The 20,772-nt window shown below is 43.4% G+C and overlaps 1 long non-coding RNA gene across 2 annotated transcripts in view; it reads left to right on the forward strand.

Moving 5' to 3' along the window:
- The first annotated feature begins 1,974 nt into the window (after window positions 1-1,974).
- The window catches only part of LOC133209588 (uncharacterized), a 53,725-nt gene continuing 34,927 nt past the window's right edge, over window positions 1,975-20,772 (forward strand). For both annotated transcript variants that reach the window (XR_009724685.1, XR_009724686.1), the window contains exon 1: window positions 1,975-2,030. This is a non-coding gene — a long non-coding RNA (uncharacterized LOC133209588). The remainder of the gene's footprint in view (window positions 2,031-20,772) is intronic.

Genomic DNA, 20,772 nt, shown 5'->3' on the forward strand with positions numbered 1-20,772 from the left:
AACGCTCTGTCCAACCTGACCTTGAACACTGCCAGGGATTGGACAGTGTTGTGGTTTAAGCCCAGCCGGTAATTCAGAACCACACAGCTGCTCACTTGCTCCTCACCCCTTTCCTCCCCCACTCCCAGAGGGGTGGGGAGGAGAATCGAAAGAATGTAACTCCCATGGGTTGAGATAAGAACAGCCCAGTAACTAAGGTATAAAACAAACCACTACTGCTACCACCAGTAATAATATTGCTAAGGGAAATAACAAGGGAAGAGAATACAACTGCTCACCACCCAGCAATACACAGCCCGACTGCGCAGTGATCTCGCTCTTCCAGATAACTGCCCCAGTTCTACGTCCTGGGCATGACGCGTTGTGGTGTGGAATACCTCTTTGGCTAGTTTGGGTCAGGTGTCCTGTCTCTGCTTCCTCCGGCTTCCCCTCCTCCCTGGCAGAGCATGGGACTCAGAAAAGTCTTTGGTCAGAGTAAACATTACTTAGCAACAACTAAAAACATCGGTGTTATCTCTTCTGTCCCCAGGCTGAAAGTCAAAAACGCAGCAGTGCACCATCTGCTAAGAAGGAGAAAAATGACTGCTGCTGCTGAATCCATGCAGACAGCCACAGCTTCTTTGGGCAACCTGTTCCAGTGCCTCATCACCCTCAAAGGAAAGGACTTCTTCCTTATATCTAACCTGAACTTCCCCTGTTTAAATTTAAACCTATCACCCCTTGCCCTATTGCTACAATCCCTGATGAAGAGTCCCTCTCCAGCATCCAAAATAGCTTAAGCATTCAGCTCTTGTTATGGCCTCTCCTCACATGTGTTCAGAGGTAAATCTACACATCCATGTAACAAGGTTTCTTATTTGTGGAAGAAAAGCAATCAGGATTTTGAGATGAAAATTTACAAGCCGAAGGTTATAAATCAGTGTCTTGAGGGAATAAAAATACTGTATAAGGAAAATTGCTGGCGGGTCAAATACATTGCTACATGCAATTACCTTGAAACCTGGAGTCCAGGTTTCTATTACAGAAAGATATCTCAAGCAAATGGGGAATGTGTAACAGGTGTTCATATATATAGAAAGGACTATTCATAATTACAGCTTTTAATACAGCTATTGCATGTGTTCCATGTGTATAATTTATACCAGAAAAAAAAAAAATCTTTTATTCACTGCAATGAATAGCCTAGTTTTGTTGTAGTTTTCATAGTCGGTGCCTTGGTAACTGTATGTTTTACAGCTTTGTGCTGTAAAAGGTACAGAATATGATTTGCCTTCTTGATGAATATTTTGGTAGTAAGCGCTTTGTTTCCTTAGATTACCCCGTACTGTGTCTTCATTCTCACTTTATCCTTCTGTTTCCTTGATCTTTGGGTGGGAGGGGAGAAGTGACTTTGTATTTAAAAGTGAAAATGTAGTAACTCCTTATTTACTTCAGTCATGTTTCATTGTGCTGAAGCACCAGTATCTGTTTTATCAACCCTCTGAGCAAAGTGCTCATTTCCCTCCTGGCTTCCACACGAGGGGTTCTGGGAGGCAAAGAAGCTTTCTTTGTGCTCTGAGAAATGCCAAACCCACCCTGCCTGGACATTAGAGGTCTGCAGATGCCACAGGCCAAGTTCTGTTCATAAGGATATGTGATGGTAAGTGCTGTGTTCTTTCCCTGGACCTCTGATGTGCCCTCTGGAAACTGTCTTGACTCTCTAGGAGTATCTGTCTGTGACCTCCCCCTTTACATCTGTGCCCTCTCAAATGCTGGCAGATGTACCAAACTGTGATGTAGAGACCAGGGAGTTACAAGGACATCAATTTATTGAAAATCATCACATAGTTCTTACAAAAAGCCAAAAGAAAGATCAAAGCATTTACTGACTATTAATTTGAAACTGCATAAGAAACACCCCATCAGTGCAGAATAACATCTGTTCAGGAAGGCTGCTTGGTAGATGGATCTTGTGGCATGGACTTGCTCTTCACGCTGCTTCAAGATTCACTGAAGGTTGGTATCGTGGGCCATGTTCCTTCTGATTTCATGTAAAACAAAGTTGCAGATGTTTTCTTTGCTTTATCTCGGGGGGTGGGGGGAGGGAAGTTATACTAAATTTAGAATCATAGAATGGTTTGTGTTGGAAGAGACTGTGAAGATCATCTAGTTCCATCCCCATGGGCAGGGACACCTATATAATGTCTCAGTGTTTGATTTTGTCATGTGAATTGATTGTTTTGCCAAAAAAAGAATGCTGTAGTTGAGCAAGGTGTAAAGCAGCAAAGAAATGAGCCAGAAGCAGGGGCTGAGGGGAGAAGTCTTTTAAACTCTTGCAAAAGAACTGTGATGGAAGTTACTAACTTCAGCCTTTACATCCTCCAGGGTGATAGTGAGTAACCTAGAATGCTAATTGATCTGAGTGGGAAGTGGAAAGCCCCTGTAATCCAATTAACCACAGAGCACTGGATGCCTCCTTGTCAGTGCAAAAGCAACTCCAACACATGCTCAGCTGTTACTCTTTCACAACCAGTAGCACAGTTGTGACTCCCAGGTTCCTGCCAGCAAAAACATCCGCTGGGTTCATTTTACCACCAAATATTTTTACACTTCTGCACTAATAAATATAAACTCCCCTAGCTGGAACAGACAAACACAAAGATGTCTATTCTGTTGATGACTGCATTTTATTCCCTGACATGTAAGAATCTCTGACAGTTGATGCAAACAATGGAAGAGAAACAGGTGGTCATGAGTCTTCTATGGAACACAGAGGGATAACCCATTAGGGAGCACCCAAAATGTTCTGGTATTATACGTGCAGTGCCTTCACATGGAGTTGCTGCTTTGCTGTGTGCCATGGAACTGTTGGAGCAAGTCCAGAGGAGGCCACGGGGATGATCAGGGGCTGGAGCACCTCCCATACAAAGACAGGCTGAGAAGGTTGAGGCTGTTCAGCTGTATGGAGATCTCATAGCAGCCTTCCAGTATCTGAAAAGGGCTTACAAGGATGCTGGAGAGGGATTCTTCATCAGGGTCTGTAGTGACAGGACAAGGTGTAATGGGTTTAAACTTAAACGGGGGAAGTTCAGGTTGGATCTAAGGAAGAAGTTCTTTACTGTGAGGGTGGTGAGGCACTGGCACAGGCTGCGCAGAGAAGTGGTGAATGCTCCATCCCTGGCAGTGTTCAAGGTCAGCTTGGACAGAGCCTTTGGTGACCTGGTCTAGTTTGAAGCATCCCTACCCATGGCAGGGGGTTGGGAATGGATGTTTAAGGTCCTTTCCAACCCAAACGATTCTATGATTCTGTGATTATGTGATTGATGAGGGGCTGAGGGTGCCCTGGCCCAGTGCTCCAGTGTTTTGCCATAGGCAGGAACATTGTTCAGCTGAAAGGTTGGTGCAGTGGCAAGTTCTTGTTTGGATGGATCTGCCTTCAAGGCTTCATCTCAACTCTCTTTAAGAACATGCCAAGCATTTAAGTATTGAAAATATACTTGTTTGCAACACTGTGGAAGGCTTACACACCTGAGCTCTCAGATATTTATGTTTGACATCAATGGGAATGTTGCCTGGATGTAGGATTAGAACCACCTTGCTGTGCTCTGCTTTGAGCATCAGTGAGGAGCTGTGTATGTACCTGCTGACCCACTGCAGTCTCCTGCAGGCCTGGTGCCATGGTTGTGATATCAAATGCCCTTACAGCAGCATTTGATGAACTGCTGCAAAGGAATGTGCATCCCACATGCTGTCATGACAGTGCTGGTTTGTAGGTGAAGGCCGTTTCTGCTGACACGGGACAAGTGCATGAATGTTTGGACAGCATCACAGGCTGGGTTTCTGTTTCGGGTCCGTAATGCTGGTGTCTTATTTCTTGTTTGTATTTCTGTGGCACCCCATCAAGGGCCAGGGCTCTTGAGATCTGTGTGTTGTAAAAACTTGGGTTTGTGTGGCCAAGAGGAAGAATCCATGCTCAAACCAAACAGAACTCTTGACACACTGGGCTGGATTAACCAGTTGACAGGCTTACTATGTAAGCAAGCAAGATAGAAATGCTTGAGGGAGAGGAGCTGAGTGAAAGAGGAAGGTTGCTGAGGCAAAGGTGAGCATCCACAGGTAATTCCAGATGAACACCTAGATAAACTTAAGGTCCTTTCCAACCCTAACTATTCTATGATTCTATGATTACCAGTCTTGTGGTGTGCTAAGAATTGCTGAGCCACTCTGCCAGAATCTTGGAGAATACACAGCATTTACCACACTAACACTGCCTAGAAACTAGTGTGTTCCTTCTGAATGTAAATTTCCTTCTGAAATTTTCATTTCCTACCTTTTCAAAGCACTGAAGCTTCCTCTCCAGTATTTTGTGTCAGATAATGACAGGCTGGGTAAAAGGCTTAGGAATATTAGGCCAGGCTATGTTCTGTTCTCCTAATCTGTAATATGAGACATTCATAGCCTGTCTCTGCATTAGGTGGGTTTTTACCTACTCCTTTGATAATAAAAAGTTAAGGAATAAGAAGTTCTTGGCTTCTGTGATGACAGGTTAAACTAGATAAGAACACGTGTGTAGCTAGGCTGTGTTCCTCCCGCAGCCTCTTGGAATTCAGTTCTTTGCTTCTGGGTGGTCACTATCCTTAATAGGTGTTTTTATACAGTGGGGTATATAGTGGGAGCTGTCCTATATAAATGAGAATACAATAGAATCCTGTTTGCAATTAAGATGTTTGAACTGTCTCACTGCAGTCGTCCATCTCTTCCTGTGGTCAGCCCAAGGAAATTGATCTGTTGTTACAATTTGGGATATGTTTCAACACAGAAATAAAAACTCTGCTTTGAGAAAGGGGGAAGCGTGCATCTTGTGAGGCCTGAGAGCTCCGAATTTGAGCACAGATAGCAAGCACCATGTCTTAAATCCTTTAATACCGAGAGGAAATCCATGAAAAGCTTCGTTATGCATTTTGCTTTTTATCATTCCCTACTTCATTTCTGTCAAGATAAGCAGAGTCCAGTTTTGTTTCAGGGCCAAACAACCAACGCTGTTCCTTGTGCTGTCATCCTAAAAGATGCTGCTGCTGCATCCATCCATGCTTGCTCCACCTCAAGTATCTCTGCAAACAAAGTGATGCTGCAGTGCAAATCTGTGACAATGCCCCCAGACTCAGACGCTGGTTTGGGCCAGTGCCATGTGAATGGTTCTAATAAGAACCAAACCTGCCTAAATATTGGTGCTTGAAGTTTGCCAAACCACATTCCATAATGGCATTTACTGTTTGGTTTTAAAATAGTTGAAGTGTTGATGAGTCCTTTCAGATCCACTCTTACTGAGTGCCGTAGCAGGAACACCCCTGGTTCCTGTTTTGGTTTAGGGGTTCCAAATCTCAGAGCTGGACCCGTGGAGGTGGAATCCATTTTTCGAGGTGCTACTCTGCTTTGAAATGCAGTTGTCCCTGATAATGTAGTGGGATAGAGAGATGCTCATAGATGACATTGATGTCGTGTCTTCAAAAGGTTGAGATCAATTTGACCTTATGCCTGGTTTGGAGCATGCAATACACCTCACGTAAGCTGTGATCATCTCATTTCAGGGCATGATGTTAGATCATTTCTTACAAGGCTTCAAAAGTTAAAACTTGAACTAATTGCAGATATGAACCAACTCTATTTTTATACTACTGCTTCTTTGTCTCTTATTGGTGCCATAGATTGAATACCACAGTGTCTGTAGGGAACAAAGACTGCAGCTGCCATATCACTGCATCCTGAATGAGTTCAGACTGGGAAGCTGAGAGAAGAATGGGTTGGGATTAAATGCCTGCCCTTGACTGGGGTTGTGTTTTACCACTTTTGATGTGTTTTCACGATCTGAGCTCTTGCTCAGCACCAAGCTGCCTGTGAAAGAGATCTGCCAAAGCACTTTTCTCCATCTGCTCTCATTGGGAAGATTGAGAATTCCTTTCTTTTGATGTGATCTTTCAGCAGTTATTCATTCGTCTCCTCCAGAGTACATAACTTTAATGGCCTGTGCACATACAGTAAGTGCAGACATTCGAAGTATTTAACTGTGCACCATACAGTTAGGCATTTAGAAACATCAATTACTATGGAGCGTAACCCCAACCCTCCTGTCATGAAATGATAACCACTAATAGAAAGTATATGGCAATTCCCCATGGCAGATGTTCCTGTCGAGCAGCTGTACTATGAGCTGTGGGTACAGCACCTTAGAGATTGACAGGAACAGTAACTTCAATCCATAGACTAGTTATCTTCAAGAAGTGAAGATTCAGTTCTAGATTGATGGGTTTTATAACTTTACAGAATGTAAAGGATAGGCTTGGTAATGGGTGACTTTGTGAATAAAAGTTTGAACAGCAAATCTGCCCTTATAAAAAAGGAAGTCTGTCTCCAGACTTCATTTAGATCTGCAAACAGCAATAGAGTTGCTTCTAGCCCAGCTCACTTCTTACCTCTGCTTCACCTTGAATATGCAAATTCTTTGATTCTATGATTCTAAATGAGAGGTTTTTATTTTTTTCTCCTCTACTCTTATGTTCTCAACATAAGAAGGACATGGAGCTATTGGAGCAAGTCCAGAGGAGGCTGCGAGCATGTTCAGGGGCTGGAACACCTCCCATATGAAGACAGGCTGAGAAAGTTGGGGCTGTTCAGCCTGGAGAAGAGAAGGCTGCATGGAGAGCTCATAGCAGCCTTCCAGTATCTGAAGGGGGCCTACAAGGATGCTGGAGAGGGACTCTTCATCAGGGACTGTAACAATAGTACAAGGGTTGATGAATTAAAATTAAACAGAAGTTCAGGTTAGATCTAAGAAAGAAGTTATTTACTGGTGAGGTGGTGAGGCACTGGCACAGGCTGCACAAAGAAGTGGTGAATGCTCCATCCCTGGCAGTGTTCAAGACCAGGTTGGACAGAGCCTTGGGTGACATGGTCTAGTGTGAGGCATCCCTGCCCATGGCAGATGTTTGGAACTGGATGATCTTAAGGTTCTTTCCAACACAAACTGTTCCATAATTCTATAAAAAAAATAGCAGATGTTTGTTGGGGTTTGTTGATTTGTTTGCTTACATGATTGTTTCCAGTGGCATGTGGACATAGACACCAACCCTGTGCCTGTAACTTGAGTTTGGTGTCATTCAAACCAAGCATTTTGTAGCAGTAACAGATATGGTTCTTCCCCTCTTAAGAGCAGAAGCACATACTCAGCCTATGTAAGGTGATTTGTCCTTGCCTTTAGTAAGCTGTTTTTTGCAGGTAAGATTGGATCTATGTGTTGTTTTAAAGAAGAATAGAGGACTCCTGCTCTTTTGGGGGATGGCAGCTCTCTGTGCTCCTTGGAGCAGGACTGGCAGAGGGCAGATGGATCCTCTCCCTGCTCTGCTTGTGGTGCAGCAGGTGAGTCCTTGGGGAAGCTGGGAGGATGAGATGTTGCTGCAATAGATGACGTGTGATTCATCTCCCTTTTAGTGAGCAGGAACGGCAGCCTGAAGGAAGCCGTTCCCCAGAAGCCTCTCTTGCTTCCCTGCTTTGAGCTTCCTGGCCTCCCTTTGCTGCTCTAGCTGTGGGCAGATGAGAGCTGGCAGGGTGTTCTGCTGCATGCGTGATTAGCAATGCTCTTTGCAGACTTTGCTATGTCTTCCTGGCCTCCTGGGTTTGGAAAATGCTCAGAGCAGACAAAGGGCACGATTGGCATCATTTGCATAAAACCCCATTTTATTTCATGCATCTGTGGAATTCAGTGAACCAAAGTAATTTGTGCTTCGTAGCTACAGTAAAGTTACTGGAATGCTAAAAGAGTGAATTTGGCATGTAAATGGTATGTGAAGCTGATGTTGACCACTCCTACCCAGACCCGACTAAAATCCTTGTAATAGCTGAAGTGTGGAGATGTGACTTCATGCTTGGTAACTGCAGATTATCAACTAATTTCAATCCTACAGCTGATCCTGGTGTGACAGTGCTCTCTTGAGCTCAAGGAGACCTGTGCCTCCTCCTGCTGGTGCCTGTGCCATACGGTGCCCCCACATTGTGCTTAGTCACCCACAGGTCATGGAGCACAAGGACTGGCCACGGTGCACGTGTATGGTGAGGTGGGGGAGTCACATCCACGTGCCAACACTAAGGCATTTGAGTTTTCTTATTATTAAAGGAAATCTCTCATTAGGTTCAGTGCACCTTGATTAAAACTTTAGTGCTCAATCCATAGTTATTTTGCAAACTCATCTATTCCTCTGATCCAGGGCACCTTGTCTGTGCTGCATGTGCTGTTTCCCCAGGGGATGCAGCCTTCAGATTATCAGTCCTAGGGATGGGGTACTGAATTATGCCAATCTTGTTATTTTCATGCACTACACATCCTCTGTGTTCACCCATGGAATAAGTCATAGAATCACTGAATGGTTTGGGTTGGAAAGGACCTTAAGATTATCCAGTTCCAACCCCCCTGCCATCAGCAGGGACACCTCACATTAGACCATGTCACCCAAGGCTCCGTCCAACCTGGCCTTGAACACTGCCAGGGATGGAGCATTCACCACTTCTTTGGGCAGCCTGTGCCAGTGCCTCACCACCTCACCAGTAAATAACTTCTTCCTTAGATCTAACCTGAACTTCTATTTAATTTTAATTTTAATTCATCAACCCTTGTCCTATCACTACAGTCCCTGATGAAGAGTCCCAGCACCATTTTTCTCTCCCTGTTGATACCAGTGAGCAAATATTTGCTGTCTTTACACCTAAAAGAAAGCTTGTAATTGAAAAGTAAATTGCATGAGCAGTAATAGAAATGTAGCACAATTACCAGGCTGCAGACAAAATGTTGGGTAATTTGTGACACAGCTCCAGTTAAAAATCTCTATTATAAAAATTGTTTGATTTCTACATACAAGTATTGAGGGTATGCAGTACTACTGACAGAAAGAAGTGACTAAACATGTAATGAATCCAAGGAAAGATCAAAATGATATCTTCATACAACATAGCCGTGGTAACTAACACTGCATTTTTGAGTGGGTCACAGAGGTATTTGGAGTCTTGGCTTAGGAGGGATTCACACTTGCTCTCAATAAGAAGGCAGTGGGGAATAACAGGCTCCTACTTGGTATGTTACTGATAGTCTGCTTTGCCTAGTGAAAGAGTAGGAATAGTTCAGAAGAGCTGAAGCATGAATGCAAGGGGTTTTTTAATGCCAAAGGAAAAATAAACTGAAGAAATGAAGGAGAAAATGGTCTCATTAAATATGAAGATTATTAGCAGGAGATTTGTCAGCATAAAAATACAACCATCTAACTGGCAGGAGGTGCTGATGTATTATGTAGGATCAGGCTGAGGTTCAGAGTAGCTGTGGTCTGCTTTAAGATGTTTATAAATACATATAGGCCCTTTGAGACAGATTCTTGTGTGTATTTTCAAGGTTACTCATTGTTTCTGAAAAATTGTTTCAATAAATGGGCTTGGGAAAAAAGTCAAGAAAGTAACCCCAGAGGCTTGAGGGGTAAAAGAGCTTCAGAGCTTCTACCTGTGAAGTGCTGCCCTGAAAGGGACATGTGGATGCTGAGCTCACTTTGGAAGGAGGTCCCAAATTCCCGCATACTTTGTGACCTGTAGTTACTCTAGGGGTATGGCTTTCAGAAACTGTGAAAGGTAAAATAAATTACCACCAATTCTGCTGCTTGCTTTCTTTTAAACTGAACACATTCTTCTCAGATTGAAATATAATGATGGACCTGATGTGCTCTGGATGTTTTATTTAGTCAAACTGAAAATTATATTCTCTGCAAGCTGCTTTAAAGCCAACATAAAAAAAACCCAACACCTAATTATAGCAGCAGTGTGGAGGAGGTCTGCTGGTATATTGTACAATACATTTTGGCAGCTGCTCTTTACTGAAGGTTGGCAAGACTCACATAGAAATGTTTGGTAGTGCTTAAAACGGGCAAATACAAAATCTGTAGCTGTTGCTACAGATACATGTGCAGATACAGCTTTGCTCTGCATAGGTGGTAGAGACAAAAGAACCTGTGCATAGGGTTGGGCCAGGGTCATAGCCATGGTTAATAGCATATCCTCATCTTAGCTGGGCTCTGAAGCTATTTTCAGAAGCTTTGCTGAACCTGTAGAGAAGGATCATTTGTCACATAGTAAAACTGTACAAAAACATTGAGCAGGTGAGAGGCATTTCAGATGTTTCTGATTTTAAAGATTTGTCATGGTAGGTTCACTGTTATGGTCAATAGGCCAATGGAACATGGGACAATTAGAACAGGGAACAAACTCCATCCTTAACCCCTTCCTTCCTGCCACAGCTATTGCCAGGTATATTCAGAGTCCCCAGACTTCACTGCTGAAAAGACCAAGCAATGAGGTTCTAGGTACGTGAGCTGCACAACCACTGTGAATGCACAGGCACAACAAGCTGAGAGGGCATGTGGAAGAGCAAAAGGATGGGAGGGACAAGAGAGAGAGATATCTCTCTCTCTCTGTACTGAGTTTTCAAAGTCACAGTCACAGGCCATCTGGGCTCTGCGGGAACTGGTTCTCTGTGTAAATGCTCTGTGTGTGGAGGAAGATCTAGTTACTCTCTCCCTCAACCCTGCCCTTTTGTACCAGTTGTCTTGCATTTGCCCTTGTCTAGTACTGACACTGTGTCCCATAGCTGCTGCCTCTTGCTCCATTGGCTGGGAACAGCCTCACCTGGACCCCAGGGGGAGCTGGCTCCCACTTCTCAGGCATCAGCACACTTAGGTGAAGCATGCGAAAGAGGTGCCTCAGTCTCCTCACCTTATCTTTTGGGTAGGGCCTCTGACTTGCCGGTTCTTGTATGTTTTCTCCGGGTAAGTGGTGGGAATGGAGGCCAGGGGCAGGCACAGCATCTGCAGCTGGGTCAGCCCATGATTCACATGACTGGGTGGGAGCAGAACTGCTATCACTTTATATTTGGAGTGAAGGACCTGAGGAACGGCATGCATGGGCTGCTTCTGATGTGAGAAAGAACAAGCATGCGGCTACTGATGCACAGGATCGCATGCACAGAGGCAGTACCTCTGCCTCTTTGATATGACTTAAGTCTTATCAAAGGATTTTGTTGCAATCGTAAGTGCAGTTTTGGACTAGTCAAACAATAAGGAGAATTTCTAGAATATTAAGACCTCTGTTACATTAGGTGTATTCCCAGGAAGGAGGAAGCATGTGGCTTTGGCTTCTTTGGGGGATCACAGGGCAAATGGTGCTCAGTGTCCACACTGGAGAGGACTGGTTTTGACTCTTAAAAAAAGAAACAGAAAGGAAGGGAAGATGGCAATCTATATTTGGGGTGTTCTGGAGCAAGTTTGAGAGAATACTGAAAAGAAATATGCTTCCCTGAAAACTGGTTAAAGGAAAATTGGAGCCTGTCAAGGTAGCCCCAAATCACTTTTCTTTAGAGGGCTGCCAAACTGAAAGGTTGAGCCAGTTGAGGACTTGAGTTCAAAAGGAGTAAAAGATGCTCCTGATGATGAAACTGTGAATGGTTGATGTGATTTTCACCTTAATAAGTTGCGGTGTTTCCTAAAAAACCTGTGGTGCTAGATCTTTTGTCTAATGGTGACGTGTGTGGATAAGGAAAGTTGGAATGAATTAAATTCTGTATACCAGCTATCATAGTTTATAAGAAACCTTTTAATAGATGACTTTTTCTGGGAGATTAATAATTGTGTTATTCTTACGAACAAGCAGCAAATATTTTTGTGATGACCCATGTAGAATCATAGAATCATCATAAACAAGTTTTATCATGTATGATTTTGGCACCAGTGCTGAATTGCACATAGGTATTCACTCACACTCAGCTAATGCTCATTTGCATCAACTGGCAGTGAATCAGACTTCAGGGGAATAAGATTGCCTTGATTCATCTGCCTGCTGGTATGAATTCCAGAAGCTTTTACCAGAATTTCAACAGACATATGAGAGAACTATCCCAGGTGTCCTCTTATTTGTTGTTTTTATTAACATTATTATTCTAAGAGTATAATTACTTAGAAGATACTGCTCATTAGGATTACCACACAACTTAGTAGGAACTGAGGAACCCACTTTTTACTTGCAATAAGGAGTTTGGTCATGATTGAGCAGCACAAGAACTACAGCCAGAACCAGAGCTGCTTTAGGGATTTTGTGTTTTATTCCTTCATTGTTTGAGAATGGATGTTTGACAGAATTTTTTATGACTGTGCATTAATATTCATGGTTTCATGGAAAAAAATGCATTTTGGGGGGTCTTTAACTGACATTTCAAATTCTTTTGTATATTAGAGCAAATTCTTAGGGTTTCTTTTTTTTTTTTTTTTTTTTTTACAAGCTGATCAATGCAGCATCTCACCCGTACACATGTGGCAGAAAGGGCCAGCTCAGGTTATAAAGATTTGTGTTCTATCCAAATAATAAATGTAGAAGCACTAGTACCTACAATTGCTTGTTTAGGTTACAAATTTAGGATCAGCTGACTGAAATCAGTCTCGAAGATGAAGTGTCAATAGAAGTATTCCAGCACTGGTTTTATGGTTTTGTCTTGGTCTGTTAGAAGCCATGCTGCAGTCTGTTGTTAGATACTTGACCTGTGCTCTCACTTTAGCCTGTGCACACTTCAGTTTGATTCCCGTTTGCTGGCTTCATATAGAAATGATGCATTTGTTTCAGTTTTAACCCTCAGGAGCATATATTACTGAAATCATTTAGTGTCATTGCTGACATTATTTAGTATTATTTAGTGATATTATTACTTTATTTAGTGTTTATTACCCAAATTACATCATGACTCCAGTACTTTCAGTTCCTCCCTCACAAGTGATGTTCTCCCAACGTTCCAGCATTTTGCCTTTTGTCAATGCAAGCAACTCCAACATCAGAATAATAGTTGAGGAAGAAAATGATGTCTTCAGGAGCAATGTTGGGTCACAGTGTGTGAGCTATCATGTTAGTGTGGAGAGGTAGAAGCATTGGTTTTATTTCCTGGTTTTTGTGTCTGTGTTTTAGAAAGTTATGTGTCCCTGCCCAGGCTGCATCACAAGGTTTTTTTCTTATTAATACACAATTTATTTAGACATAGTATTTTTAAAACAAATGCACTTGATCTTGTTCACAGATGAAGAGTACTTATTCTAGTTTTGCTCTACAGGACTCCTATCAGTGGTGAACTGCTGGGCATTTTCTTCCCTAAAATTCTATTAAAGCTATTGTAGCACTCTTTTTAATAACTTCAGCAGCTCGTCAGCTGGATCATTACATTGACTAAAGCGTTAGCAATTTAACTAGAATCGGAGAAAGTGTTTTGAATTCTCAACTTGGAATCCAGATGGGTGAGAAGTTGCAGAAGTTGTGATCAGTGTGATTTGTACAAGTTTAGATGTTGAACACTGATTTTTGAGGAGCAGTATAAACCAAAGTATGTTTATATTAATTCTTTGATGTGAAAATCTATTCAGAAGGTGCTAGGGCACTGTCAGAAAATATCTTCAAGAACATCCCAATGTGTAATTCCACAGGAGGCATTTCCTGCTGTTGCTTCATGAGATTACACTTTGTCTGTTGTACTGCAGGGAATGCCTGGCATGGTACAGCTGAAATGATTCTTAAAAAAAAAGGAGACTAGAATCAGGTCAGTTGGTCTCAGCTAGCTCTGTTAGGATCAGCTTGGCACCAATTTTCAATCAGAAAATGGAACTTCCTAAATAAGACAGTTTTGAGAAGCACTCAGGATCTGATAGCACTGGTTTGGTATATTTTGATTTGAGCCCTGCTGTTTATTTGGATGCTTCCTCTTCTCCCTACAGTATTTGTGTTGCAGTGGCAGTTCAGTGTTGAACAAGTGCCCTTTACACAAGAGCACAGCCATTACAGTATGAGAACCTGTGCTCAAGCCTGGCGCGAAACACCCTAAAGGTCCACATGTGTACTTATGAATGCATGAAAAAAGCATGAGAAAGGAACTTACTTGGGTGCTTGCAGTCCCATTGCAACTTTGCAGCAGCTGCGAAAATTTGGGCTGTTCAGCCTGGAGAAGAAAAACTGCATGGAGACCTCAGAGCAGCCTTCCAATATCTAAAAGGGGCCTACAAGGATGCTAGAGAGGGACTCTTCATCAGGAACTGTGGGGAAGTTCAGGTTCAATATAAGAAACAAGTTCTTTACTGTAAGGGTGATGAGACACTGGCACAGGTTGCCTAGAAAAGCGGTGAATGCTCCATCCCTGGCAGTGTTGAAGGCCAGGTTGGGCAGAGCCTTGGGTGACATGGTCTAGTGTGAGGCATCCCTGCCCATGGCAGGGGAGTGGAACTTTAAGGTCCTTTCCAACCCAAACCAATCTATAATTCTATATCCAGGCAGACTCTTCTTGTTTATATTAAATCCGAGAAGCAAGCTGCATTCCTGTGAAGATCCCTGTGGTTACTGTCAAGCAGTTTTGACCCTGGAAATCCAGACCCTGCCTCACCATCTTGTTGAGCCTCCAAGGACATCAGATATATATATATCATATCCTCTCATCCCCATTACTGCATCTGCCCTGTTGGATCTCCACTGCAAGGCAGTGGGTGAGGAGTGAGAATTTGTCCATGCCTTGTCCATTCACAGACACATCCTCCCAGGGGCCTGGAGAGCTGTGAGAGGGATGAGCCATGCTGCCTATCTTCCCTTGGTAAGTACAACCACCCGAAATGCCAGCACTTTCAGCAGCATCCACCAGTGTTTGGGTGCAATATAATTTTATAATCTCTCATGCCTCTTGGCTTATTCTGTGGAGCTCCTGACACAAAAAGCAGCTGCTAAAATTTGTGTACTGTGGATTTTACTGTGGAGGCAGACAAGTGAAAGCAAAGCAAAGTCAGAATAATCCATCAGGAACTAATGGTGTTAGTGACATGAAAGGAAAGAGACATGTGGAAAGTTACTGTATAGTTTCAGATGTGTTTCTATGAGCCGTTGGACATTTGGAAGCATTTCTGATTGAATCATTGCTTTTTAAACTGGAGCTAAGAATGCTTTGGCTATCTGCTTGTCTTTTCAGATGTAGAGTTGTCCTGCTTTCATCAGTAGCAGTCATTTTTCTCCTTCTTAGTAGCTGGTGCACTGCTGTGTTTTTGACTTTCAGCCTGGGAGCAGCACAGAAACACCGATGTTTTTAGTTGTTGTTAAGTAATGTTTACTCTGACCAAGGACTTTCTGAGTCTCATGCTCTGCCAGGGAGGAAGGGAAGCCAGGAGGAAGCAGAGAGAGGACACTTGATCCAAATTAGCCAAAGGTGTATTCCATACCACAGCACATCATGCCCAGTATATAAACGGGGATAAACAGGGGGTGGTTACCTGAAAGGGCTGATTGCTGCTCTGGTCAGACTGTGTATTGGTCGGCAGCTGGTATTGTATTCTCATCCCTTGTTATTTCCCTTATCATCATTATCATAGGCGCTAGCAGTAGTGGGTTTGTGTTATACCTTAGTTACTGGACTGTTCTTATCTCAACCCATGGGAGTTACATTCTTTCGATTCTCCTCCCCATCCCTCTGGGAGTGAGGGGAAGAAGAATGGAGGGAGTGGGCGAGCAGCTGTGTGGTTCTGAGTTACTGACTGGGCTTAAACCACGACAAGAGCTTTTATTTTAAGCTGTATTTCATGCAGAAGTGATTGGCTGAGGAGTTTTACAGGTAGAAGCAGGCGGGGTATGCATTGGCAATCCTGCCGACAAGGAGACTTCAGTGGAATTGCTACTGAAATGCAGATAGATCATTTTATCAAGCAGATTTATGGTCTGTGTATGCTTTTTTTACTGTGTAAGGGATAGACCACGCAAGACAACTTAAGAAGACATCAAGTGTGTGGAGTTGGTGCATGCTGAAGGGATGAGGCATGTGAATGGAAGTTGGTAAGGACAGGTTCCGTAATTGTCATTTAGCTGTTGACCGCTGAGTCCCTGACATCAGTTCAAGTTTTCAAGTGTCCTTGTGTGAGGAGGCGATGTGGGTCTGTTTCCTTGTGTATTTGAAAGCTTTTTTCATAGAATCATAGAGTCACAGACTGGTTTGGGTTGGAAAAGACCTTAGGATCATCTAGTTCCAAACCCTTGCCATGGGCAGGGTCACCTCACACTAGAGCATACTGCCCAAGGCTCTGTCCAACCTGACCTTGAACACTGACAGGGATGGAGTATTTACCACTTCTTTGGGGCTTTAGATTTCCCCTAAGAAACCTTCTCTTCACAGCTAATAAAGGCTAGATACTTGGTGGGGGGAGACTTAATCAATTTAAGATATGTTTCCATATAGGACTAATATATGGTAGCATTTGTCTCTGCTCCTTCCCTTCATTATTCCTTGTCCAGTCATGCATCTTTTTCATGGAGACAAAGCAGTGTTCCATAAATAGAGTCTTAGGTAGTGCTTCTGTCCTGGTGACATTTATGTTTAATTAACATGAGGCTTTGGGTATTCTGTTGCGCTGTGCTCTGAATGAAGGAGCCAAACAGAAGCACAGCAGAGCAGTTTTCTTCAGCTTTGATGTTGAAGAACTGCTGTCTTTGGAAGAACCTCTGTGTTAATCGAAGAGATGTGAAGGAGAAAACCTCAGAACCAGTCCTCTGGAGAGGACTTCCCACTGGCTTCCTCACTGCCCTTCCAGAAAGGATTTTCTTTCCATTTCTGCAGTGAAACCAGTTGGCAGCACAACACATGCTGCAGTTTTTGATTGTAGCTTGCCTACAAGTACATGCTTTGGGGAGGTGGAGTGTTAAAATTTGGATGGGGGCAGGAAATGTTTGTGGCAGATATCTCAGGATAAATAACATAAAAAATTTGCCAAAGATATTTAAGCCTTACCCTTATTTCCAGTGCTCTTAAGCCTGCAGCTGTGATAAGTCACCTCTCACGCTTCAGTACCCTTCATGATGCCAGTGTTCAGTTTTCTCTATTCTCATTTTGTCAAGTAAACAATAATTGACGGGAGAAAAGTCTCCAGCCCCAGGAGCTGCACATGGAAGTCATTAAAGATGTGACTGTCGAGCATCTTCTTTGTCTGAGTCTATAAATGCATGTGAGTCCATGGAATAGGCTTGATTCAGTCCACCAAAATTATAGGTTAGCTGTAGTTTTGGGGTTTTTTTTATTGATGGCAGTTTTCATGTGGTCACAGTACATAGTCACATGGTATACAATCAGATAGATTAACTGCTGATTTATGCCTCACATAAGCCTTAGAAATCCATATGCATACCTTCCAGATGTTAGGCAGAGACATCTTTGAGATGTATTAACGAGGCCATTTTCTTAGAGAAAATATACACGTGGGACTAAATCCCACTGACATAATATTTTAGGAGATATTACAGCAAAGGTGTGCTAGACAAAACCCTATAACTATTTATAGGCAGTTCTGTCAAATGTAAACTTGTCTATTTTTTCCTTCCAACCACATTTGCTGCAGGATTCTTCCATTTAATTGTGGGCTGCTAAGTTTTGCATGAAGACATCTGCACAGTGGCACCACCCTGTAATTACATGGGGAGGGATCTCCAGCCTGTGATTGTGCCAGAGAATGTACTCAGTGGGTGTTGTGAGTGTGGTGGGAGGGATCACAGAATCATAGAATGGTTTGGGTTAGAGAGGGCCTTAAGATCATCCAGTTCCAACCCCCTGCCATGGGCCGGGATGCCTTACACTAGACCATGTCACCCAGGTCTCTGTTCAACCTGGCTTTGAGCACTGCCAGGGATGGGGCATTTACCACTTTTTTTGGACAACCTGTGCCAGTGCCTCACCATCCTCACAGTAAAGAACTTCTTCCTTAGGTTTAACCTAAACTTCCCCAGTTTCAGTCTAGTCCATGAACAACTTCTACAATGCACCAATAGTGTGTTAGGTGTTAGGAAAAGCTCCTGACCCTGAGGAGTTTGCAAACTTCCAAGTCCTTTCAGAGCCTTTCACTGCCACATATCTCCTCACAGACCTCAGCCTGTCCCCCTGGCTACTGAGTCTGTAAGAGATCCTATGGAAAAGTGCAAATCTCTCCCTGGCCTCTTGCATCGCTGCCAGTGTTAAGTACACATAGAGCATACAGATGAGGTTGAAGTCCTGGGGCTGCCAGGTCGATTTTAGGAACGTTTCAATAAACAGCATTTTGGAAAAAAAAAAAAAGAAAGAAAAGCAAGTCTCAGAATTACTAGTTCACTTCAGCAGCTGAGGCATGACATTTGTTGCAGTCAAACCTGGTCAGATGTCCTTGGCAAATACCAGGAAGGAGTATTCTTTGAACAAGTGGGTTGCTTCAAAAGGTCACTGCTTACCACAAAAAAAAAAAAAAAAAAAAAGGAGGGGAAAGCTGTTAGGATGCAAATCCTTCTCTTGTCTTGGAGAAGTGGTTGGAAGTTGTAAGGGAAGAGCTGCAGATGGGTGTGCGGGAAGGGGTTGGGAGCATGCATCACAGTTAGCCTTCATCTTGAATCAGAGGTGCCTTTGAGAAGTTTTACACCCTGAGCAAATCATCCAGAGTCAGGCAGACGTACATCTAACCCTATTTTTGATTATGATTTCAAAATCAACCATCTTCTATGCCCTCTGGCAGAAAAAACTCAGTATGCTTCTATATGATCAAAACCATCTAAGCTTTCATACATTAAAAGAAAGATGCTTTTGCTTTGCCCCTATGCTATGTTTCTCCTTTTAGTTCATTTTTGGGTTTGGGGGGGGGGGGTTCACCCTTTGTGGAGGCTTGAGGACTTTGGTGGATGTTTGAGCTGGTTTTTAAGTTCAGTGAAGCTGTCTAGGGCTAGGGATCTTAGATTTGTTTTGGATTGACTTCAGCAAAGCTGTTTTTTATTATATAAACCTTGACCCATTGATGAATGCTTATTCTGTCTGGCTGGAATTTCTGCAGTGGTCCTTCAGGTCTCATAACTTAAGGAGAGTTGAAGTGTGTATGTGATCACCCATGAAATGTTCACAAACCCCACAGCAACTACTAGAAGCTGCTGTCATAGTACGTGGAGTTCAACCCTCCTGGGGTTTATGCCTCAGAGTGTGTTACTCCTGTGGTTTGTGATTTCTGCTGGATCTCTCTTTTGCCTTTCTTGTCTGATAGTTTCATCAGAACCAGCATCAAGAGAAGTGACATCAGCTTTAGTGAACCATGCCTGTTTGTACCTTGGTCTGAACAAATTCAGGAAGAGAGCTTGTTCTGCTCCCTTTGCAGCAGGAAGCGGCTGAAGATGCTAGTGCCGGTTGGCCACTCTGCACCTGCTAAGCATAACTCCTTTTCCAGCTGCCCAAAAGGCTAGGGAGTAGCAGGAGGAGGCTTCAGAAAAGCAAACACTTGCTTATGTCAGCAAGATCACTGCCTTGAAGATGTTATTATGGAAGTAAAGATGACCCCAGAGCACGGAAGGTGAAGTATCCAGTCAGTCCTTGCTGTTCCAGGGGAAGGCTGTGAAATTCCATGCAACTTGTTGCTTTTTTGAGGAGTTTGTTGAGTCCCATGTAGCTAGGGATTCTCATACAGAGCAAGGACATTGTGCTATCACAGTGAATTGTGTGTATGTATCTGCTGTGGGGAGAACTTATCTAGGTAGCAGAGTCACTTCAGATAAATCCTTCCAGAAGGTTGTTGCCCAGGAGCAGAAGTCTGACGTAGCCCTGGACCCATGGTTTGTCTCAATGACAGGAGCTGCAAGCTGTCAAAACATAATGATTGCCAAGGCACTGGGATATGCTGGGGTGAGCACAGGTTTCTATCTGCTGAGCACAATATAATGCTGAGTTCTGTAGATTTGCCGGCCAAGCCAGACTCCACATCTTGTGGGACATAGCTCCGGTGCGGGACAGGCAGCTTGGATCACCCTGCTGGGTGGGGACCCCCCATCAGAGCCCTGTGCAGTGCCCAGTCAGACACCTCCTCTCTTCCAGCAGCAAGGAAGGATGTTTTCCTCATTTACATTCCCAGGCTGTTTCTGATGGGCAAGCTGTGTGACCTGCTCCGTTCTCGCTGCCAGCATGCTCAAAAAGCAGCTTTGAACATATCTCAAAATCAAGCTGTTCATCTAATCCCAAAGCTACATGTGAGTCCTGTTTTATAATCCCCCCAAGAAAACAAATTTAACACCAAGAGGTTCTGCAACCATTATCAGTGCCCAAGGGGTGACAGATTGTGTTTTACTGTTAGGTCAGTGGAAAATAGGAAAATATTTGGAATTTGGGAAGTTATTTGCTTGTATTTTTCTATGTAATTGTAAGAGGCCTTTCCTTTTCAAGGCCAGGTTGAACAGAGCCTCAGACTGACACGGTCTAGTGTGAGGAGTCCTTGCCCATGTCAAGGGGATTGGAACTGAATGATCTTAAGGTCCTTTCCAACCCAAACCATTCTATGATTCTCTTTTTTTTTTTTGTCAAAAGAAAACAAAATAACATAAACACTTGCACACAACTCTCCCCCCCCCCCCCCCCCGAGTTCAGAGACATGCAAATTAATTCTTTATTATTTTTACAGTCTCTTTTTCTCCACTGGAAAACAACTCCTGTAAAGAAGAAAGTTACTCAGAACTGGTGAGAGGAAGCGTTCCTCAGATCTGACCTGTAGTCAGACAGGAGGTCTGGGTTCCCGCACCACCTATCTCCCTCTGCCCCAATCATACGGAGCCACTTCCAAGGCAAACAAGCAGAAATTTTGAAGTAGCACCTCAAGAGGAATGAGGCCAACAAAACCCAGCCCCTAAAGATTCCCACTGCACAGGATTTATTTTGCTTTCCCTGACCCATTTGCA

This window comes from Neopsephotus bourkii, unplaced genomic scaffold (genome assembly GCF_033783945.1).
Source record: "Neopsephotus bourkii isolate Nb327-2 ecotype Australia unplaced genomic scaffold, CSIRO-AGI_Nbou_v1 NB_348, whole genome shotgun sequence".
NCBI lineage: Eukaryota > Metazoa > Chordata > Aves > Psittaciformes > Psittacidae > Neopsephotus > Neopsephotus bourkii.